We start from the raw sequence: 25,523 nt of genomic DNA on the forward strand, positions 1-25,523 counted from the left end.
CTACCTTTTAAAAACATATTTCATATAGTAATTTCTTGTAGAGAAATGAGGATTTTGTAACTAAACTCCACCCTTCAGCTCACAATGAATAAGAAATTCATCACAATTGAGAAAGGGTGGGTGGGTGGGGCTTATATTTTCTCCGTTTTTTCTTAATATACGAAGTCTTTTGCCAACAAGGAACTGAAAACATGTTAACTCTCCTGTTGTTGAAACAAAAGTCTATATATTAAAAAAAAAACAAACAAACATTAAACCCCACCCACCCGCCCCAATCTCAATTGTGATGCATTTTTCATTCGTTGTTAGACTCAGGGGCGGAGTTTAATTGTAACATCAAAGTTTCTCTAGAAAATTCTACCCTTTTAAAAGCATGTTTCATATGGTAATTTCTTGTAGAGAAATGAGGATTTTGTAACTAAACTCCACCCTTCAGCTCACAATGAATAAGAAATTCATCACAATTGAGAATGGGTGGGTGGGCGGGGCTTATATTTTGTAAATTTTTTTCTTAATATACGAAGTCCTTTTTTCACAACAAGAAACTAAAAACATGTTAACTCTCCTGTTGTTGAAAGAAAAGTCTATATATTAAAAAAAAACAACATTAAACCCCACCCACCCGCCCGGCTCTCAATTGTGATTAATTTTTCATTCGTTGTTAGACCGAGGGGCGGAGTTTAATTGTAACATCAAAATTTCTCTAGAAAATTCTACCCTTTTAAAAGCATGTTTCATATGGTAATTTTTGTAGAGAAATGAGGATTTTGCAAATAAGCTCCACCCCTAAGCTCACGATAAATAAAAAAATTCATCACAATTGAGAATGGGTGGGTGGGCGGGGCTTATATTTTGTCCATTTTTTTCTTAATATACGAAATCTTTCTTCCAAACAAGAAAGTAAAAACGTGTTAACTCTCCGGTTGAAAGAAAACTCTATATATTATTTAAAAAAAAAAAACAAAAATTAAACCCCACCCATCCACCCTATCTCGATTGTGATGAATTTTTCATTCGTTGTTAGATCGAGGACCGGGATGTAATTGTAACATCAAAATTTCTCTAGAAAATTCTACTCTTTAAAACTTAGAATTTAATGAATTTATTTAAGCGTATGTTGATTACACTAGATTCTTAAGAAATGTACAATTACAGGGGGTAGGTTGCTGAGGCTTAGGGCCTTTTCAGCGCTTTCTACCCTTTCAAAACATATTTCATATGGTAATTTCTTGTACCACCATTCAACCACCATTCAACTCACAATGAATAAAAAAATTCATCACAATTGAGAAGGGGTGGGTGGGCGGGGCTTATATTTTGTGCATTTTTTCTTAATATATGAAGTCTTTTTTTTCCTAACAAGAAACTGAAAACGTGTTAACTCTCCTGTCGCTTAACGAAAGCTCAATATGTTAAAAAAACAAAGATTAATTTTAATAGAGATCCGTTGCTATGCAACGTGCATGTTTTAACCAATCACGGGCTTATGTTCTATATTTTAATCCTATGTTAAATTAATCGGAGGATTCAATATTTAATTCGCTCTCCATTAACCGACCCTGATTTTGTCAATTTTTCAATTTCACGCTTGAAAGTTTTTCAGTTTATCGTTTCTTGAATTTTGCGTTTGAAAATTTTTCAATTTTGTAATACTTCGATATTATAATTTTTCATTCTTGGCGTCTTCATTTTCTTAATTTTTAATTTTTCGATTTTTAAATTTTTTTTTTCGTTAATTTTCAACTTCTTTATTTTTATTTTTCGTCGTAACGATTTTTTAATTTTCATTCGTTTTTATTCACAATGTTTCGTTTAATTTCCTTTATTTTTTCAATGTTTCTTCCGATTTTACAATTTTTCCTTCGTTTATTTCATTCTTCAAATTTTCCGTCTTTCAATTCCTCGATTTTCCAATTTTCAAATTTTTCAGTTTTGCAATTTTTGGATTTCTCAATTATTCGATTTTCCGATTTTTTAATTTCCAGTACATATGTATTTCGAATTTGCAATATTTCGTTTTTTGGATTTTGTACTTACTCGATTTGTAATGCCTGTTTGTACCGCACTTTTAATCACCTGATTACTGTTATGGTTTGTTTAATTTGACAGATTTGTTAGCTTTTTTTTATCATACCTGTAGCATTCTTTTCATAACAAAAAACTTAAAAAATTTTGAAAATGGTAAATTTTTGTAGAGAAATAAATATGTATTTTGCAATTACGCCGCCCCCCTCCTTCTAACAACGAATGAAAAATTCTCCACAATTGAGATCGGGGTGGGTGGGTGGGGTTTAATCTTTGTTTTTTTTATTAATATATAGATTTTTCTTTTAAAAACAGGAGAGTTAACATGTTTTCCTTTTCTTGTTGGGAAAAAAGGACGTAAATTAAGAAAAAATGGACAAAATATAAGCCCCGCCCACCCACCCTTTCTCAATTGTGATGAATTTTTTATTCATCGTGAACTGAAGGGTGGAGCTTAATTGCAAAATCCTCCTTTCTCTACAAGAAATTACCATATGAAATATGTTTTTTAAGGGGTAGAGTTTTCTAGAGAAATTTTTGATGTTACAATTAAACTCCGCCCCTCGATCTAATTAGGAATGAAAAATTCATCACAATTGAGATCGGGGCAGGTGGGTGGAAAATCTCGTTATGTACATTGTTTTCTTTCAACAATTTTTTGGCACAAAGAACAAGAAATATTATAATAAAAAACAGTGTCAATATATTATTAATAAATTTGGACTGTACTTCTAATGTAAGCCACGTAGAATAACTTGTACTTTCTCGTTTTTCTCGAAAAACTGAAGAACTGAAAAACTGAAAAATGAAAAAATTTAAAAATTAAAAATTCAAAACTAATTTTTAGAGCACGAGGGCGTTGCTCCGTAGAAGTCGCCTCAAACCCCAAAATTGGCTGGGTTATTATATTATAATGTTGCGTATATGGGGTTCTGGACTCGCTGACCCATGACGCGTCTTTCGGAGGTCCGCGCCACTTGTGGGGTCTCCCCCGCCCGACCCATCACAATGGGGCGAGCGGGGGCCTCCGGCCACAGCACTCTTCAATTTTTCTCGTTACCGGTGTCGGCGCCAGACAGGCCTTTACACACAAAAATAAAGCCGAGCGGCCTCTGCCACTCAAATAACAGGAGAACTTGTTTTAGAGCTTTAATGTCTAGGTGCGACACCCTACACAATCTCCGATTCACAAGAACAAACTTCACTCATTTTACACGCAACATGCGAATGCTAAACGGATGTGCGTGCGAAAGCAAGGAAGGTTTTTGTGTGGGAAAAACCCGCGCCTTGCGAAAAGCGCGCGTAATGAAGATTGACAATTTTCGCAGAACTGATTCATGATTGATGAAATGAAGAATTCAAAAACGTAAAAGGAAAAGATGCGCTGTCGCAAAAGTGTCAGAGGTTAAAACACAATAGTGGAAAAATTGTCATCAATAATAGAAATAAACTTTCTCGTTTCTCGCGTTAATAACTCGTAAATTTGTGGAAAACAACGGTTTTTTTTTCTGTGTAACAATTGAATTGTTGCAAGTGGAGATAATTCGCTGTAATAAGGTAAACCATGGTCGGAACGAAGCTTTGTTCGTTTTTATTCCTTCATCACGAAACATGTTCAAATAAATCAATCTAGACGAATTATCTCGCATTTAATATGTTCTCGGGTGTTATCTGTTGAACTTAACATAAATACAGGGCGGGTAGTGTTAAAAAAGAACGAAAGTTGATATATCTTGTATCTCGTTGATGGCCCGAATCGGCGGCGCCTTTCTGTCAGGAGAATAGCCTCTTTTAAGAATAAAACCCTCTTTAATAAATTCAACATGGCTGTCGACCCCGGCTAGTACTGTTCATCATCGGAATTATTTCAAGGGTTGTCCGTGTTACTGCTTTTCTGAACCGGTTTTCACTTTTAATTGCTAAACTTCGTGTTTCTATTCCTTCCTTATTTAAGACGGGGATTTTTACGTTTATCGTATTACCTACCGCGTGGGAATGTAATAATCCACTCCAAAGCTACTGTGAGAAGCTGAAGTACTTTTCTAAAAATTGTGTTGCTACCGTTTGAATGTGTCACAAAAAACGATTAGTGGCTCGTTTTCCCCTATTAAATCAAAAAACGCTGCGACCACCTGCTTCAGTAGCCAATTAATGGGAAAGAAATTTTCATTGATACCTATCACCTTTCCATTTCTCGTCGACTAGAGTGTAATGAGTGTCATTACGCCCGTATAATTAGTAAACACATCCGCAGTTTCTAATTCCACTAAGTATTTACTTTAGATGCAGATGGGGTTAGTTAATGAATGTAACGTTTCATTGAGAAAGTCAATAAAAGAAAAAATACACATAAAAGTAAAAAACGGTGATATTAATATGCATCACCTTGTATATACAAAACGTCGGCAAAACACTACAAGTGTAATAATCAATTCTTGCCACTATTTTATTTAATCATTACCATTGATTAACACCGGTTATAAAAGTAGCTAACGAGGTTACCACAAGACAGAAACAAATATTAGCGTAAGAACAGATGATCACTTATTGGAAAAACAATGACGATGATTACAGATGCAATTAGAAAGTTAATTTTAATTTTTAAGTAAGTCGCAACACCGTATTTGGAAAATAATTTCTTGTAGAAAAAAAAACATCAATAGTGATATGCTTAGACTTTCATGAATGTAAAAGCAATAACGAACAGCTGCGTAGTAAATCGGCGAACATCCTTCAGGCAAAATGACAACTCGTTGTTCTCCTTTTGCGTCATTTTTTTGATGGATGTGTCGATTTATTTTCTATTTTAGCGGGAGATAGTAAGGCTATGGGTTCGTAGTGGATTGAAAATCGATTTGGCTTGTAGGCTTGAATAATGGGGATTTAGATTTGCGAACTTTGTATTGTCTTTAACAAGACAATTGCGAAAATTTCTCGAAAAAAGTGTCACCACAATAGAATTTCTCTGAGACAAGTCCAAATAGTAGTTGCTATGTTATTGGCTTGGTTTTGTTGCTTTTAACCCTAACTACATTTTTGAGATTAATTTTTCTAGAGACAAAGTTAAAAAGTTAAGAATTTCGAATTCCCTGGTCTACGATTACGATCTTCTAACTGTGAAACATTCAGCACAATTCTATTTTGGTCTGTACTCTTAAGTTATTTTTTTCATATTTCTAAGTTCTACAATAAAAGTATTGTTTTTCGAGTTTAAGGACACAGACAAAATTTTAATTGCAGATTTATTCGTTTTGAATTAAGCAAAAAATGTTATTCCCATGTCATTTTTTTGTAAAATAGAAAATACAGGTTTTTTCCCCTTGTGAGCTCAATCCGGGGACATACTGTAGATTACAAATCCTCGAATTGCTCAAATCACCAAATCCTCGAATTTTCAAATTCTCAATATCTTCAAATCATCAAATCCTCGACATCCTCAATTTAACAAATCCTCGAAATCGTCAAATCACCAAATCTTCAAAATCCTCATCATCAAATCTTCAAATCCTCGAAATCTTTAAATCACCAAATCCTCGAAATCTCCCTCCATGTCATCAAATCACCAAATACTCAAGTCTTCGAATTCTCGGAACCCTAAATTCACCAAATCCTCAAACCCCCAATTCACTAAATCAATCTAGATTATCAGCTCATTAGAATGTTTGGTGTTATCCAAAGCTACTGTAAAGACCACGATAATAAAACCTTCACTGAATTTTTGAAACCGTTGGTGCGATCGAAAATTCTCAAATCTTCAAATTCCCAAAAATTCTCAAATCACCAAATCCTCAAATCTTCAGATACTCGAAGTTGTCAAATCACCAAGTCCTCGAAATCTTCAAGTCACCAAATCCTTGAAATTTTCAAATCCTCAAATCACCAAATCCTCAAGTCCCCTATTCACCAAATCCATATAGATTATGAGGTCGTTAGAATGTTTGGTGTTATCCAAAGGTATCGTAAAGGCTTCTAGGAGAATAAAACCTTCAGTGAATTTTTAAACGCGTTAGTGCAATCGAAAATACTCAGATCTTCAAATCCTCAAATTTTCAAATCCTCAAAATCTTCAAATCACCAAATCCTCAAGTCTTCAAGTCTTCAAATTCTCGAAATCCTCAAATCACCAAATCCCCAAACCCCCAATTCATGAAATCCATGAAGCATTAGCGCGATTGAAAATTCTCAACTCTTCAAATCCTCAACATCCAAGTCATCCCAATCTCGAAATCTTCGAGATCTTCAAATTCTCAAATCCTCGAAATCCTCAAATCACCAAATACTCAAATCTTTAAAACCTCAAATCATCAAATCGTCAAAATCCTCAAATCTCCAAATCCTAGAAATCATCAAATCACCCAATCCTCGAAAGCTTCAAATTCTCAAATCCTCGAAATCTTCAAATCACCAAATACTCAACTCTTTTAAACCTCAAATTCTCCAAATCCTTAAATCACCAAATCTTCAAAATCCTCAAATCGTCGACATCCTCAAATCACCCAATCCTCAAGTCTTTCAATTTCTCAAATCTTCGAAATCCTCAAACCACCAAGTATTCAAAATCCTCAAATCGCCAAAATCCGCAAATATCGGAACCTTCGAAACCATCAAATCACCAAATCCTCTAAATCTTCAAATTCTCATATCTTCGAAATCCTCAAACCACCAAACATTCAAATCTTTAAAACCCCAAATCCTCCAAAAATCTTATATTACCAAATCTTCGAAATACTCAAATCGTCGAAATCCTAAAATCACAAAATCCTCAAATCTTCAAATTCTCGAATTTTTCGAAATCTTCAAATCCTCAAATCTTTCAATTTCTCAAAACCTCGAAATCCTGAAATCACCAAATATTCAAAATCCTCAAATCGCCAAAATCCTCAAATCTCCAAATCTTCGAAACCATTAAATTACCAAATCCTCTAAATCTTCAAATCCTTATGACTTCAAATTGTCAAATCGTCGAAATCTTCAAACCACCAAACACTCAAACCTTTAAAACTCCAAATCCTCCAAAAATCTTAAATTACCAAATCTTCAAAATACTCAAATCGTCGAAATCCTAAAATCACAAAATCCTCAAATCTTCAAATTCTCGAAATTTTCGAAATCTTCAAATCCTCATGTCTTCAAATTCTGAAATTCTCAAATCGCGAAATATGTACTCAAATCTTTAAAACCTCAATATCATTTAAATCCCCAAATCGTCGAAATCCTCAAATCTTCAAATGCTCGAAATCCTCAAATCGCCAAATCGTCAAAATATTCAAATCTCCAAATCCTAGAATGTATCTTATCACCCAATCCTCGAAATCTTCAAATTCTCAAATCCTCGAAATCATCAAATCACCAAATATTCAACTCTTTAAAACCTCAAATACTCCAAATCCTTAAATCACCAAATCGTCAAAATCCTCAAATCGTCGACATCCTCAAATCACCAAATCCTCAAACCTTCAAATCCTCGATATCATCTAATCACCAAATATTCAAAATCCTCAAATTGCCAAATTCCTCAAGTCTCCAAATCTTCGAAATCATCAAATCATCAAATCCTCTAAATCTTCAAATCCTCATGTCTTCAAATTCTCAAATCCTCGAAATCCTCAAACCATCAAACACTCAAATCTTTAAAACCCCAAATCCTCGAAAATCTTAAATTACCAAATCTTCAAAATACTCAAATATTCAAATTCTCGAAATTTTCGAATTCTTCAAATCCTCACGTCTTCTAATTCTGAAATTCTCAAATCGCCAAATACTCAAATCTTTAAAACGGCAATATCCCTTAAATCACCAAATCTTCAAATCCTCGAAATCATCTAATCACCCAATCTTCAAATCTTTCAATTTCTCAAATCCTCGAAATCCTCAACTCACCAAGTATTCAAAATCGTCAAATCGCCAAAATCCTCAAATCTCGAAACCTTCGAAACCATCAAATCACCAAATCCTCTAAATCTTCAAATCCTTATGTTTTCAAATTCTCATATCCTCGAAATCCTAAAACGACCAAACATTCAAATCTTTAAAACCCCAAATCCTCCAAAAATCTTAAATTACCAAATCTTCGAAATACTCAAATCGTCGAAATCCTAAAATCACAAAATCCTCAAATCTTCAAATTCTCGAATTTTTCGAAATCTTCAAATCCTCAAGTCTTTCAATTTTTCAAAACCTCAAATTCCTCAAATCACCAAATATTCAAAATCCTCAAATCTCCAAATCTTGGAAATCATCAAATTACCAAATCCTCTAAATCTTCAAATCCTTATATCTTCAAATTGTCAAATCCTCGAAATCTTCAAACCACCAAACACTCAAACCTTTAAAACTCCAAATCCTCCAAAAATCTTAAATTACCAAATCTTCAAAATACTCAAATCGTCGAAATCCTAAAATCACAAAATCCTCAAATCTTCAAATTCTCGAAATTTTCGAAATCTTCAAATCCTCATGTCTTCAAATTCTGAAATTCTTAAATCGCGAAATACTCAAATCTTTAAAACCTCAATATCCTTTAAATCACCAAATTTTCAAAATCCCCAAATCGTCGAAATCCTCAAATCTTCAAATGCTCGAAATCCTCAAATCGCCAAATCGTCAAAATATTCAAATCTCCAAATCCTAGAATGTATCTTATCACCCAATCCTCGAAATCTTCAAATTCTCAAATCCTCGAAATCATCAAATCACCAAATATTCAAAATCCTCAAATCGCCAAAATCCTCAAATCTCCAAATCTTCGAAACCATCAAATTACCAAATCCTCTAAATCTTCAAATCCTTATGTCTTCAAATTGTCAAATCCTCGAAATCCTCAAACCACCAAACACTCAAACCTTTAAAACTCCAAATCCTCCAAAAATCTTAAATTACCAAATCTTCAAAATACTCAAATCTTCAAATTCTCCAAATTTTCGAATTCTTCAAATCCTCACGTCTTCTAATTCTGAAATTCTCAAATCGCCAAATACTCAAATCTTTAAAACGGCAATATCCCTTAAATCACCAAATCTTCAAATCCTCGAAATCATCTAATCACCCAATCTTCAAATCTTTCAATCTCTCAAATCCTCGAAATCCTCAACTCACCAAGTATTCAAAATCGTCAAATCTCGAAACCTTCGAAACCATCAAATCACCAAATCCTCTAAATCTTCAAATCCTTATGTCTTCAAATTCTCATATCCTCGAAATCCTAAAACCACCAAACATTCAAATCTTTAAAACCCCAAATCCTCCAAAAATCTTAAATTACCAAATCTTCGAAATACTCAAATCGTCGAAATCCTAAAATCACAAAATCCTCAAATCCTCAAATCTTCAAATTCTCGAATTTTTCGAAATCTTCAAATCCTCAAGTCTTTCAATTTTTCAAAACCTCAAATTCCTCAAATCACCAAATATTTAAAATCCTCAAATCTCCAAATCTTGGAAATCATCAAATTACCAAATCCTCTAAATCTTCAAATCCTTATGTCTTCAAATTGTCAAATCCTCGAAATCTTCAAACCACCAAACACTCAAACCTTTAAAACTCCAAATCCTCCAAAAATCTTAAATTACCAAATCTTCAAAATACTCAAATCGTCGAAATCCTAAAATCACAAAATCCTCAAATCTTCAAATTCTCGAAATTTTCGAAATCTTCTAATCCTCATGTGTTCAAATTCTCAAATTCTCAAATCGCCAAATACTCAAATCTTTAAAACCTCAATATCCATTAAATCACCAAATCTTCAAAATCCCCAAATCCTCGAACTCCTCAAATCACCAAATCTTCAAAATCCTCAATTCGTTGAAATCTTCAAATCATCAAACTTTCAAATCCTCGAAATTCTCAAATCACCGAATCCCCGAAATCTTCAAATTCTCAAATTTTCAAATCCTCGAAACTATCAAATCACCCAATCCTCGAAATCTTCGAAATTTTCAAATCCTCATGTCTTCAAATTCTCAAATCCCCGAAATCCTCGAAATCTTCAAAACCTCATGTCTTCAAATTCTCAAATCCTCGAAATCCTCAAATCACCAAATCTTCAAAATCCCCAAATCGTCGAAATCCTCAAACGCCCAATTCACTAAATTCATGTAGATTATCAGGTCATTAGAATGTTTAATGTTATCCAAATGTACTGTAAAGATTTCTAGAATAATAGAACCTTTTGAAATTTTTGAAAGCGTTAGTGCGATCGAAAATTCCCAAATCTTCAAATTCTCGAAATCCTTAAATCACCCAATCCCCGAAATCTTCAAATTCTCAAATCTTCTAAATCCTCAAATCACCCAATCCTCGAAATCTTCAAATCCTCATGCCTTCAAATTCTCAAATCCTCGAAATCTTCAAATCCTCATATCTTCAAATTCTAAAATTCTCGAAATCCTCAAATCACCAAATATTTAAAATCCTCAAATCGTCAAAATCCTCAAATCTTCGACATCCTTATGTTTTCAAATTCTCAAATCCTCGAAATCCTCAAACCACCAAAATACTCAAATCTTTAAAACCTCAAATCCTCGAAAATCTTAAATTACCAAATCTTCAAAATACTCAAATAGTCGAAATCCTAAAATCACAAAATTCTCAAATCTTCAAATTCTCGAAATTTTCGAAATCTTCAATTCCTCATGTTTTCAAATTCTGAAATTCTCAAATCGCTAAATACTCAAATCTTTAAAACCTCAATATCCTTAAATCACAAAATCTTCAAAATCCCCAAATCGTCGAAATCCGCAAATCACCAAATCCTCAAATTTTCAAAATCCTTGAAATCTTCAAATCATCAAATCCTCAAACCTCCAGTTCACTAAATCCATGTAGATTATCAGGTCATTAGAATGTTTAGTGTTATCCAAATTTAAAGCGTTAGTGCGATCGATAATTCTCAGATCTTCAAATCCTCGAAATCCTCAAATCACCCAATTCCCGAAATCTTCAAATTCTCAAATCTTCGAAATCCTCAAATCATCAAATCTTCAAAATCCTGAAATCACCAAATTCTCAAATCTCCAAACCCTCGAAACCATCAAATCATCCAATCCTCGAAATCTTCGAAATTTTCAAATCCGCATGCCTTCAAATTCTCAAATCCTCGAAATCTTCAAATCCTCATATCTTCAAAACCTCAAATCTTCAAATTCTTAAATCCTCGAAATCCTCAAATAGCTAAATAGTCAAATCTTTAAATCCTCAAATCCTCGAAATTGTTAAATCACCAAATCTTCAAAATACTCAAATCGTCGAAATCCTTAAATCACCAAAACCTCAAATCTTCAAATCCTCGAAATCATCAAATCACCCAATCTTCGAACTTTTCGAATTCTTCAAATCCTCATGTCTTCAAATTCTCAAATCCTCGAAATCCTCAAATCATCAAACTTTCAAATCTTCGAAATACCTAAATCACCAAATCCTAAAATCTTCGAAATCTTCAAATTACCAAAGACTCAAATGCTCATATCACTAAATCTTCACTAGATGAGCATATATTAACGATCTAGGTGTTTTTTTATCACTCGCAATGTTCATTTTATCATCACCACTAGAATCTTTTGTGTCATCGAAGAAACCTGTAACGATAATAAAACCTTCACTGGATTTTTTAAGGCGTTCGTACATTCGAAAATTCTGAAGTCTTTAAAATCTTCAAAATCTTCAAAACTTCGAAATCCTCAAATCACCAACTCTTCAAATTCTCAAAACCCTCAAATCGCCAACTCCTCAAATCCTCAAAATCCCGGGATTACTATGTTTCTTTCGCTTACGCTCGGCAATTAAAAACACAAGAAAGAGATAGAACCCGGTAAAGGGCGTCCTACGGTGGCTCCTTACTGGACGGAGCTTCTTCGGATCCTGGGGAGGCGGAGTCGCTGAGACGGTACGCCGGTGTTCGGTTTTTGAGTCGAGCGGTGTCGCGCGGCTGTCACGGATTTATCCCCTGCCCGCAGTACGATTTCTTGTTTCATTTTGTAAAGCCATATGGAGCTTAATGTAGGCCATCTTTGTACATGCACTAAAGGGCGCCCTACATTCGTTTAACCCGGGAGAAATCTCCCCCGTCGCCCTATTCTTCCCTTATTACACTACACTCATTACAAGTTTACATTAACCATCCCAACTTCTCGCCTAACTTTGAGTGGAAACCGTTGTCGCCGCGCCATTTGAGCAAAGGGCCGAAACATCGCGTGTAACTCGAAATTCGCTTGCATTACCCGGAAGGTCAAAGGTTCGCTCCGCCATTCCTCAGCGCGCGACTATTACCCACCTCCTCGCGGAAGAATGGAGATTTTACGATGCTACTTAAAACTACACATCTAAAATATCGCATCCTTGTGCATCTCTCTAATTAAACTTTGTCAAATGAAAGCCGTGCTCCCTGCCTTACCTTTAATTAAACTTTCGAAAGGTCTAATTAAATAGCTCACCACAAGTAACGCTCTTAAACCAGTTGATCATGATTTTGAGCATGCTTGATCGATTTAGCACATTGCATAAAAAACGCATAACGGTAATCGGCCGTATGGGGCTTTGGTGTATGTGCAGGTGATTACAAGGAGAAAAAGCCGCGATTAAATTGCGCCAGAATTGGACCGGCGTCGGTATTTTCGCGAAAAAAAGTCCACGGGAGGCAACACTCGGATCGGTTGGGTTTAGTGTGACAAAAACTTAATTGGAAGCATTGGCTATTAATTGGTTTGTTGTTTACTTATCAGAGCGTGAAGAATCGAACCACGTGATTTTTAGGGGTAAAGTCAACAGATTTTATAATTACATATATATTAAAATTATTATTATTATTGTTTTATTAAATTTTATTGTGTTTCGAACAGACAACTTCAGTTTTTAATTATTATTGTTGACGGTTAAGAAATAAAAACGGTGACACTGAGCCGAGTATGAGCTGGGTATACACACTTCATTGATTCCATTGCCTTTTTCTTCGTTATGCATTAGGTTAGTAGGCCAAAGTCACACTATGACTGTCGACAATTCTTATAGAGACAAGTTTTAATTGCTTTAACAAATTACACAGCAGCGAGAAGAAATTTGTTTTGATGCGGTTTCGATAATTGATTTTTCAGGCAATTGCAAAAGTGGCAGTTTCGTCAAGATGGGGCTCCACCGCAGCATTTAAGAATAAACTGTAAAAACAAATTTCTAATAAAAAATATTTTATTTTTGTAGGAGTTTATTATTATGATTATTATTATTTCCTTCTTCGGGGGTAACGTCCTCGTGCTCTAAAAATTAATCCGTCGATTAAAAACAGTCGTGGGTGCAAATAATTGTCCAATTCTTCGTACGCCGTTATAGTTTTTTCTACAAGTGCCTATTTATTGTAGAGCGGTTAATTGTCCGGCTTTCGTACAAATAGACTTGTTAGTTGTTTCGTTATGACAACGAAATCCGAAATTGCTTTTCATTGTTACAGAATCTGTTGCAAATTGCTTTACGTGATGAATAGATCAAAAACGTCTTGTTAAATCAAGTCGAGTAGAAAATTGTGTCGATTTTTAACTTGGTAATAGTAGAAATAACTGTTGGTGTTGTACCGGATATACGTGCTCTGTAATCAAGAATACAGGTGTGGAAAAACTACGACCAGACACTCGATAGGTTGGGTTTAGATGGGACTCGACACACAAACCACAATGGTTTTATAAAACAAAGATATAGGGTGTAACCGATATTTATGAATCGACTCGAGTTGCGACGAGGGTGTCTGGGTTCCCACACAACGTGAAAAATGCGTTTAATCTAATAACTTAAATGACTAATTAGTAACTAGTGGATGCATTATTCAGAACCCGCTTCATAGTCCTGTTAAAGTGACGATAATGATATCACCTTCTGATAAAACCCTGTTTTGATTACCCCTCGTACACAGCTATTACAGAATTGCATTAAATCATCCAGAGTCTTGACCCCTGGCTTGAACCCTGTGTGTTCTTGCTCTTTGTGTGCCCAGTTTGGACATCGAAAAAAACGTGTAAAGGTATCGACAAACACACATTTAATAGCCTCTGAGTGTGTTCCGAATTTAAAACAATTCCAATCTTATGTTTGCACAATTATCTGCATAAGAGATTTATGACGGTGTGAGTCACATGATAAAGCTCCGATTGATGGAGTATAGTATAGTGCAACAAAATTTCCACTAGTGATTCGATAATTGCATGTTTTGGGTTTGCAATCTACCGATGCAATTTCTGCCGACTATCTATCTATAACAAAGTTTTAAATGGTTGTTTATGCATGATTAACGACGTCGTTTCACTTCCGCGTCGACGGCAGATGCAGAAGAGTAAAAAGAGCAATCTAACAATATGCGGACTGAGAAGTTGTGCGATTTTAATTGAGGCAATCGTAGAATGTATTCGTTTTATTATTAGCTGGATGGAGGGTCAGTCAAGAGTGGAGAGTGAATCCGCTGCAGATATTTTTAATTTGATGCGATTTCATCGCTTCTTTCTGGTCTGGAGAAAAGTTGGCAGGAGTGCAGTGTCATCGTAATGAGGTTTCGCGTGGTTAAAAAATTACAGTTGGATGAATGTTATTGTGTGACTCATTTATAGCATGTGGTGATATTTTTTTGATGTAGTAGAGAGTACATATTTAAATGGAAAAAGTAGGAAAACAATCAGTGAAATCACCGCCTATATTTTCCTTGCTGCTTTTAGAATTTTAAAATTTTTAAAAATATGTGTTTACATTTTTACTTTCTAGGCGTCAGTTATTTTTTTAATCTGAAAAATGTTTTGCTTTCGAAAGAGGTTGAAAAAAGCTTGGAAGACTCCACTAGTGTGTTTTTTTTTTAAGACTGGAAAAGAATCTTTGGGGTTTCTTGCTCTTTATTTTTAAAAGAATTTAGAAAAATCTTTGTTTTGTTTGTGAAAGAATTTCAAAGATTTCCAAGACCCCTGTTATTTTGTTTTTGAAAACGTTTGATAGAATCTTAGAGGGTTCTAAACTCTGTTTTAAACTAGCTGAAATGATCTTAAAAGGCGCCTCTATTCCCATTTTGAAAAAATTTAAAGGAATTTCGAAGACTCATTGGTGTTTTAACTTCGAAAGAGTTTGATAGAATCTTGGAGGTCCCTTATGTTCGATTTTTGAAAAAAAAAATTTGAAAAAATTGAAAAGGTCTTACAGTCTTTTTTTTAATAACTAAAAGCATCTTAAGAGCCTCTTTTGTTATATTTTTGAAAGAATTACGAATTTTAAAAGCCCTTGGAGATCCTTTTGTTTCGTTTTTGAAAGAGTTTGAAAGAATCCTAGGAGGTCCTTTTTTTAAATCTGAAAAACTTTGGTGTTTATTTTTGTAAAAATCTCGAAAACCCCATTTATTCTAGTTTTGAAAGAGTTTCAAAGAATCTCGGAGACCCTCGATGGTTTTTTTAATGAGATTGAAAGAATATCGGAGACCTTTGATGTTTTAATTTCTAAAGAGAATCTCAGAGACCCCTGATGTTTTTTTTTTCGAATGAGATTGAAAGAATCTCGAGGAACTTTTGATGTTTTATTTCTGAAAGAATTTGAAAAAAATCTCTGAAACCCCTTGTGTTTTGTTTTTGAAAAAGTTTGATAGAATTTTAGAGGCCTCTAAACTCTGTTTTAAAGTAGCTGAAATCATTTTAAAAGCCGCTTGTACCTCATTTTTGAAAGATTTTAAAGGAATTTCGGGGACTCATTATGTTTTGTTTTTGAAAGAGTTTAAAAGAATGTCGAGGATTTCTAATGTTTTTTTCCGAAAATGGTTAAAATAATCTAGGGAGCCACTAGTGTTTCGATTTTAGAAGAGTTGGGTAGAATCTTGGAGGCTCCTAGTTAAGAAATCTGAAATAAGGATTTACAAATTACTTTTTTTTTTTAATAACTTAAAACATTTTAAGAATCTCTTTTTGTTATATTTTTGGAAGAATTAGGAATTTGAAAAGCTCTTAGAGATCCTTTTGTTCGTTTTTGAAAGAGTTTGAAAGAATCTTAGGAGCTCCTAGTGTATTTTTTTTTTAATGTAGAAAACCTTGGAGCCAATGGTGTTTTATTCCAATTAAATGAAAAACTCGAGGATCTTTTGATGTTCTAATTTCGAAAGAGTTTGAAAGAGTCTTTAGAATCCTTTGTGCTTTGTTTTTGAAAGAATTTAAAAAATCTTGAGGGTCTCTGTTTTATTTTTTAAAGAATTTGATAGAATCTTGAGGGCATCTAAAATCCCTTTTTAGTCAAAGGATCTTAAGAGCTTCTTTCATTTTATGCGTGAGAAACTTTAAAAGAATCTCGAGGATCCAATGTGTTTTGTTTTTGAATAGTTCAAAAGAATTTCGGGGGGCCCTGGTGTTTTGTTTTAGAAAGAGTTTGAAAGAATCTTAGGAGCTCGTGGTGTATTTTTTTTTAAAGAATGTAGAAAACCTTGGGGCCTATGTTATTTTATTTTTAAATAAATCTTGAAAACTCCTTTTATTTCCGTTTTGAAAGAGTTTAAAAAATCTTAGAGACCACCGATATCTTTTTTTTTTCAATTAAATAAAAAACTCGAGGAACTTTTGATGTTTTAATTTCGAAAGAGTTTGAAAGAGTCTTTAGGATCCTTTGTGCTTTGTTTTTGAGAGAATTTAAAAAATCTTGAGGATCTCTGTTTTATTTTTGAAAGAATTTGATAGAATCTTGAGGGCATCTAAAATCCCTTTTCTAGTCAAAGGATCTTAAGAGCTTTTTTCATTTTATGTGTGAAAAACTTTAAAAGAATCTTGAGGATCCAATGTGTTTTGTTTTTGAATGAGTTTAAAAGAATCTAGGAGACCTCTGGTGTTTTGTTTTAGAAAGAATCTTAGGAGCTCCTAGTGTATTTTTTTTTTAAAGAATGTAGAAAACCTTGGGGCCTATGGTGTTTTATTTTTAAATAAATCTCGAAAACTCCTTTTATTCCCGTTTTGAAAGAGTTTAAAAAATCTTAGAGACCCCCGATATCTTTTTTTTTTCAATTAAATAAAAAACTCGAGCAACTTTTGATGTTTTAATTTCGAAAGAGTTTGAAAGAGTCTTTAGGATCCTTTGTGCTTTGTTTTTGAAAGAATTAAAAAAATCTTGAGGGTCTCTGTTTTTATTTTTGAAAGAATTTGATAGAATCTTGAGGACATCTAAAGTCCCTTTTTTAGTCAAAGGATCTTAAGAGCTTCTTTCATTTTATGTGTGAAAAACTTTAAAAGAATCTCGAGGATCCAATGTGTTTTGTTTTTGAATGAGTTTAAAAGAATCTCGGGGACCTCTGGTATTTTGTTTTAGAAACAGTTTGAAAGAATCTTGGGGGTTTCTAGTTAAAGAATCTGAAAGAGTCTTAGAGGCCCATTATTTCAGCCGTAGAGACCCTTTAAATTGTGTTTTATTTTTGAAAGAGTTTGAAAAAATCTTTGGAACTCTTAGTGTTTTGTTTTTGAAAAAGTTTGATAGTATCTTAGAGGCGTCTAAACTCTGTTTGAAGTAGCTGAAATCATCTTAAACCGCTTTTATTCCTTTTTTGAAAGAATGTAAAGGAATTTTGATGATTCATTGTGTTTTATTTTTGAAAGAGTTTAAAATAATCTCTGGGGCTCCTAATGTCGAAAGAGTTTGATAGAATCTTGGGGGCTTCTAATTACAGAATCTGAAACAGGATTTGTGGCTCATGGTTTTTTGTTTTCGAAAAAGATTGGAAGAATCTTGGAAGTCCTTTATGGTTTATATTTGAAAAAAATTGAAAAAGTCGTGAGGACTTGCAAAGTTTTTTTTTAATAACTGAAAGTATTTTAAAGACCCTTTTTTTCATATTTTTTAAAGAACTACAAATTTGAAAAGTCCTTGGAGATTCTTTTTTTCATTTTTAAGAATTTGAAAGAATCTTGAGAGCTCCAGTGTATTTTTTTGAAGAATGTAGAAAACCTTGGGGCCTATGGTGTTTTATTTTTATAAGAATCTCGAGAACCCTTTTTTTCTTTTCTAAAGAATTTTAAAGAATCGCAGAGACCCTCGATGTTTTTTTTTAATCGAGATTGAAAGAATCTCGGGAACCTTTTGATGTTTTAATTTCGAAAGAGTTTGAAAGGGTCTTGGAGGTCCATTATTTTTTGCTTTCGAAAGAAGTTGAAAGAATCTTTGAGACCCCTTGTGCTCTGTTTTTGAAAGAATTTCAAAAATCTTGACGGTCTCTGTTTTATTTTTGAAAGAATTTGGTAGAATCTTGAGATAGACTAAAGTCCTTTTTTTAGTCAAAGCACCTCAAGAGCTTGTTTCGTTTTATGTGTGAAAAACTTTAAAAGAATCTTGAGGATCCATTATGATGAATGAGTTTAAAAGAATCTGGGGGACCCCTGGTGTTTTGATTTAGAAGGAGTTTGAAAGAATTTTTGGGGCTCCTAGTTAAAGAATCTTGGAGGTCCTTTATGGTTTATTTTTGCAAAAAAAAAAAATCATAAAAACTTACAAAGTAGCTTTTTATAACTGAAAGCATTCTAAGATTCCCTTTAGTTGTATTTTTGAAAGAATTAGGAATTTGAAAAGCACTTGGAGATTTTTTTTCATTTTTAAGAATTTGAAAGAATCTTGAGAGCTCCCAGTGTATTTTTTTGAAGAATATAGAAAACCCTGGGGCTTATGGTGTTTTTTTTTTACAAGAATCTCGAGAACCCTTTTTGTTTTCTTTTCTAAAGAATGTTAAAGAATTGCAAAGACCCTCGATGTTTTTTTTAATCGAGATTGAAAGAATCTCGGGAACCTTTTGATGTTTTAATTTCGCAAGATTTTGAAAGACTCTTGGAGGTCCATTATTTTTTGCTTTCGAAAGAAGTTGAAAGAATCCTTGAGACCCCTTGTGCTCTGTTTTTGAAAGAATGTCAAAAATCTTGACGGTCTCTGTTTTATTTTTTAAAGAATTTGATAGAATCTTGAGACAGGCTAAAGTCCTTTTTTAGTCAAAGCATCTTAAGAGCTTCTTTCATTTTATGTGTGAAAAACTTTAAAAGAATCTTGAGGATCCATTATGGTGAATGAGTTTAAAAGAATCTCGGGGACCCCTGGTGTTTTGATTTAGAAAGAGTTTGAAAGAATTTTGGGGGCTCCTAGTTAAAGAATCTTGGAGGTCCTTTATGGTTTATTTTTGCAAAAAAAATCATAAAAACTTACAAAGTAGTTTTTTTTATAACTGAAAGCATTTTAAGATTCCCTGTTGTTGTATTTTTGAAAGAATTAGGGATTTGAAAAGCACTTAGAGATTTTTTTTTCATTTTTAAGAATTTGAAAGAAGCTTGAGAGCTCCTAGTCTATTTTTTTGAAGAATGTAGAAAACCTTGGGGCCTATGGTGTTTTATTTTTATAAGAATCTCGAGAACCCTTTTTGTGTTCTTTTCTAAAGAAGGTTAAAGAATCGCAGAGACCCTCGATGTTTTTTTTTTTTTTTTTTAATCGAGATTGAAAGAATCTCGGAAACCTTTTGATGTTTTAATTTCGAAAGAGTTTGAAAGAGTCTTGCGGTTTTATTTTTGAAAGAATTTGATAAAATCTTGAGGGATTCTGTGTTTTTTTTTTTTTAATGAGTTTAAAAGAATCTCGGGGGCTCCTAGTAAAGAATCTGAAAGAATCTTTTAGGTCGCTTATGGTTTGTTTATATTTGCAAAAAAAATGTTTTTAATCGTAAAAACTTCAAAAGTATTTTTTTATAACTAAAAGTATTTTAAGATGTGGTGTATTTTTGAAAGAATTAGGAATTTTAAAAGATTTTTTTTTCATTTTGTTTGTGAATATCTTAAAAAGATTTCGAGGGCCCCTGGTGTTTAATTTTAAAAAGAGTTTGAAAGAATCTGGGGGGCTCTTAGTTAAAGAATCTGAAAGAATCTTAGAGACTCATTATATTTTGCGTTCGAAAGTGGTGAAAAGAACCTTAGGGGTCCTGTAAATTGTGTTTTATGTTAGAAAGAATTAGCAAAAATCTCGGTAACTCCCTGGTGTTTTGTTTTTGAAAACGTTTGAAAAAATCATATGGGTTTCTAAATTATATTTTAAAGCAGGTGAAATTATCTTAAAAGCCACTTGATTCTATTTTTGAAAGAATTTAAGGGAATTTCGAGGATTCATTGTGTTTTGACAGGGAAAGAACCTTCGGATCCACTTTTTTTTTTTTTGAAAGAATTTGAAAAGAAAGAATAAAAAAACTCCTAGACCCCATATTTATTGCCTATGCTTCAGAAGAAGCAAGGGAAATTCTATTTAAATAATTTGTAACTAATTTTTAGTCACTCTGCAATAAAAACACAAACTTTATTATTAAGAAATTAATGATAAATTATGCTATCTACGATAGTACTGAACTGGATTAATAATAATAATTTTCGGTGAGTAATATTTTCAATAATCAGATAACAAATAGGTCGGAAATATAGTGATATCTTCAAGAAAGTTTTATTGTAAACATAATGAGTCACATCAACGATATTGTAGATTCTGTTTTAAATATTTTCCCGTTTTAACAACTTTTTTTATGACTCGGTGCAAAGTAGCTTTTTAAAATGGTAAAATCCAGAGATCATTCATGTCGTTCACACTAATGTACTGTAATATTTTTTTCTGGGACACACCTATTTGTTTACTTTTATTTCGATTCATGGTACTATTTATGCTTTCTTGAACTGTTTGGTCGTGATCGAGATAACTTGAAATTGGGTTATTCCTACACACGAAATAATTTTCCGCACTTGATACAAAAATTTTCGATCTCTGATATCTTTATTGACTGAAATATACACAAAACTAGGGTTTATCGCCTTAATTTTTCAACAATTTCTGGGATTAGGTGTATCAAATTTGGAATGCCACTAAATAGTTCACATTTATCTATGTATTTACATAGAATTGGCAGCGACGCTATAATACATTAGACCTGCCTGTGTATACCTGATTTATTGATACCGCAATCCAAAATTTACACTGCAAACCATAAAATAATGTAGTGTGTCGAGCAATTTCGCCACTGTTTAAATTATTTAACAATTGTACGGTACGTGTCGACAGAACTAAGCAAATACATTTTTTGCTTTTGACTGATTTTCTGGTATTAGCTAATAGGTGTTAATTTACAATTCAGTTAAATTTTTTACATATTTTGCACAGTTTACTTTCTAAAAATTACACTCGTGAACTTACTTAATCGTAAGAGTTTATTTAGATTGTTAAAATAGCTGAATAATACCTCACTTTCCACCCATAATGCCGTATTTTCGGTTATTTGTGTTATTTTCATTGAATAGAACCCAGCTCCAGACCGAAATAATTACCGAACAATGCGGTAGGTAAAACTGGCTGGGAACAGACTCACCGTTCTCCTTTGAACACGAAACGGCTTCATTGATGGAAGTTCTCGATTTTACATCATGTGGGGGTGTTATCTAATTACAAGAACACCGAAGAAGCTTGTTATGAAAACAACAAAACATCTACATTGTAATTAATGCTTGGAATTATTACGCCGTAGCTTGAGAACATCAACATTTGTGTTTGTTTTTTGTGCTGTCTGCTTTACGCTCGCGATAAATAATAATAATGTTTATTCATCGTAAAAACGAAAAAATCGTAAGAGTTGAATTTTTTCTATAACCGAGTTGATCTCTCTTTCGCTAATTAAATTTAAACCCATTTGTAAACCCACGTTGGTTGCGTTTAAGTTTATGGCACGCTGAAATGAGACCGCTCGGCAGTGTACTGGTCATTTGAATATTCTCCAAGTAAAAATTCCGCAATATAAATGGTTTATATCCCTGTGTAAGATGGCTGCAGAATATACTCGAGGCAAGTTTCAACGTGTCCTACATGACAAATACGAGGAGAGTAGATCTTTTTTGTTCCACCTATGAATGCAGCTGTTTAGCTTGCCTGCATTAAATACAAGTTTCAGTCCTGTTTGTCGGAGCGCTTTTATACCAACTACCTGCTCACAGCATAGCCACTATATGTGCCAGTTTATGACTCAAGCCACTCAGTTTTCTGTTCACAGCCGTGGAGTGCGAGTCGTAGTCGTGGTTCGCTGATAAAACACGTGGTTTACTAAACGTTTTTTTTTTCGAATCGAACCCGTTTTTCGGATTATTGTAAATCAACTAGGTAAGTGAAGATTAATCGTGATGTAGTCGTATTTTGTGTCGGGTTGGAGTGTTATCAGTTGTTTTTGTATTCTAAAAATACGATTGTAGTGGAATAAATGTTGAACTTGACACGTGAGCGACCCTAGTTTTCGAAATTATCGTTGGAAATTAATGGATGGTTAAGCGTACGCGGTGGACACTTTGCATGAATATCATGTGTTACTGATTTGTTTACAATGCAAATTTGGAGATAAAACGGACTACCTATAGATTTGTTATGTATTGGTGTCATGAATCAGGGTCGCCATCGGGTTTATTTTCAAAACAATAAGTGAAAATAATTAACAAATGAAAGCCGACGCGGTGCGATAATCAAACAGATTTCTGTGTGGGGTTTAAAATACAACAAAATATTTTTTCTACAACCCGTCTAAAAAAAAATACTTCTGATATAGGTAACAAATTATCAAACTTTGTTATTTTTGTAATAATAAGAACTGGAAATTAACGAAATTTTTCGATATTTTTAGCAATAGAAACACGAAACTATTATAGCAATGTCCGGTGTATGCATGTCTGGGAACTTCAGCAAAGTCGCATTATCTTCGGCCACTGCATTTATTCGTCATGTGTTTGATAACGAAGCGACGGTGACTAATGTAAAATGGTCGAACAGCGCTAAGTTTTTGTGATAACCTTAATGACTTAAACAAAGTTTAGGATAAAATTTAAATAGTATTTACTTTGCAAAATTTTTCGGGGACGTCGTCAAATGGTCCGGACAAATTTTGGTTATCGTTTTCCCACCTACACGATGTTATTAAATTACAACTTAAATTTGATCACAATCAAACCACTAGTTTCTGAGGTTAATAAAATCTACACAGACGAAAGACCAATTTTTTCATACTTTATTTCTAGTCAATTTATTTTGATTTGAACTGCATTTAAAAAGATCGTAATATGCATTATGTCTCCATAATTTGAAAAGAAAATAAAAAAAGAATGACCTAAATTTGTGATTTTTTGAAAAATCACTTGATTTAAATCAAATGTGAATACTACGTTTCAATAATTTGTAAGTAAAACTGCCGCTGTTAAATTTGGTTTACAATTTTATTCCTATTTTTGGTTCGTAGAAAAAATAGTACATTATATACGAGTTAAAAGTGAGATTTCGACTTCGACTCGTTTTTCTTTTGATTTTTCACTTCCCGGGCGTAAGCTTAAGTTTTCTCGACGTTTCATGACTCCCAGAGTATGAAATCATAGGTCCTCCGTTTCCGTCTGTGTCTTATTGTCTGTCGTCTGTATCGATCGTAGTAGATAGATTATTTCCGAAACTATTGGACTGATTGTTATCAAGTTTTATTTGTATTTTAGGAATATTGTGTAAATTATAAAAAGCTAGTCAAAATTTGTCTGCTCAACCCCACCAACAATTTCACTACGGCATTTGAAAATTTTGCTTAGTGAATACTATTTAAATGTTATAAAATAACATACTCTTATCTTTGTGGTTTATGAATTCGCCCCAATTTTTGGCCGTGGACATCTCGATTTATTAAATTATATATTACCAGTGCTTATTTTATAAAAGATGAATGCAACACCGTACTTTGTAACAAGGTTGGCCAATTTTAAAGGATTTTTTTCTCAAAAAACAATTATTGATTAAAATCATTTTTGTTTTTTCTTTTCAAACTATAAAAAAAAACAAAATAAACTGACCACTGACTAGAATAAAATATTTCCAACAGAATAAAATGCTAATTTTCTTGCCAAGATAAAACTGATTTGGCAAAGGACTTACTTTCTAAGAAAATAAAGGGCGGGTGGGCGGGGCTAGTACTTACTAAGACAAGATTGATTTTGGCATTCTTATTGGGTCGGAAGAACACAAGATGAATTTTATATTGATAAATAATAGAATCTAGAACTACATTTTTTTAGGAGTAATAAAATTTAATTTTTACTGAATTTTCAATTTTTAGATTTTCCAATTTTTCAATTAGTAATTTCACGAGTTTTCAATTTTACAATTCTTCGTTTTGGTTTTTATTTTATTTATTTTTAAATTTTTCGCTTTTCACTGTTCGGATTCTATCATTTTTCTTTTTCTTTTTTAACGTGAATTTTTTCAATTTTTGGATTTTTCGAGTTTTCAGTCTTCAGTTTTTCGGTTTTTCAATTTTAAATTTTTTAGTTTTTCGTTTTTACTTCCCGAGCGTAAGCGAAGAAAGTTTTGTAATCGAGTCCATCGGGCGAATGGCCACTTTTATGTTTTCTCGACGTTTCATGACTCCTACAGTACGAAAAACTAATCTCCCCTTTCTGTCTGTCTGCAGTCCCGGATTTTTATTAAGACAGATAATCTTCGAAAGTACTCGTAAAACGCTAATCAAAATTTCTCTAATCATCCCCACCCCTAATCCGATGACGTCACTTCAAAATTGTATAACATAAACATAGTTGATGACTCCTAATAGAGTTTTTACCCGAAACGTCCAAATTTTTGGAAAAAAAATCAAAATTATAAAACAACATTTTGCAATTTAATTTTGAATCTGCTAATCCTAATACTTTGAAATTTTGCACATGTTTTAAGGTTATAAAGAGCATAATAAATTTTTAGTCAAAATATATTTGCTTATCTCCTTCAAAAAATTGTTGACGTCATCTCAAAGTTTAATATATGATACTTATTATGGTTTATTTTTAATATACTTATAATTAATATTTTTTGAATTTGTTTATACAGGGTGTCTCAGAAAAATTAATGACTGAGTTGTTAAAAAATAAATATCCAATTAGATTTAGGAATTTAACTCGTTACTATGGAAATATACAATTTAACACCTTTTAAGTTTAATAAGTTTTTACAAGTTTAATAGGGGCAAAATCAGTCGTCTTATCTTAGCCAGTGCTAGCCCCGCCCACCCACCCCTTATTTTCTCAAAGTTTGTCATTTGCCAAAATAAGTTTTACTTTTGCAAGTACTAGCCCCGCCCACCCGCCCTCTGTTTTTTCATAGGGTACGGCATCTGCCAAAATCAGTCTTATCGTAGCAAGTGCTAGCCCCGCCCACCCGCCCCTATTTTCTCACAGGATATATCATTTGTCAAAATAAGACTTATCTTAACATGTACTACCCTCTGAGAAAATAAAGGGTTGGTGTCCGGGGCTAGTACTATAAGTCTTATTTTGGCAAATAACATCCTCTGAGAAAATAGAGGGCGGGTGGGCGGGGCTAGTACTTGGTAAGATAAGACTGATTTTGGCAAATGACAAATCCTCTAAGAAACTAGGGGTGGGTGGGCGGGGCTAATACTCTGTAAAATAAGAGATTTTCTAATTTTTAAATGTTTGTTTCAATTTTGAAATATTTGGAT

General features: G+C 33.2%; 1 protein-coding gene across 2 annotated transcripts in view; it reads left to right on the forward strand.

The window, feature by feature from the left end:
- Positions 1-25,523, forward strand: part of LOC135136834 (MICAL-like protein 1) — a 90,715-nt gene that overhangs the window by 7,415 nt on the left and 57,777 nt on the right. Inside the window, exon 1 of one of the 2 annotated variants that reach the window (XM_064066266.1) lies at positions 21,978-22,150. The exons of the other annotated variant lie outside the window; for it this stretch is intronic. The gene's annotated coding sequence lies outside the window, so the exon portion shown is untranslated. Of the gene's footprint in view, positions 1-21,977; positions 22,151-25,523 lie in introns of those variants that run through there. 2 annotated transcript variants of the gene reach the window in all.

The sequence above is a fragment of the Zophobas morio genome, unplaced genomic scaffold (genome assembly GCF_036711695.1).
Source record: "Zophobas morio isolate AGI-343-1 ecotype UQ-CSIRO unplaced genomic scaffold, CSIRO_AGI_Zmor_V1 ptg000004l, whole genome shotgun sequence".
Taxonomy (NCBI): Eukaryota; Metazoa; Arthropoda; class Insecta; order Coleoptera; family Tenebrionidae; genus Zophobas; species Zophobas morio.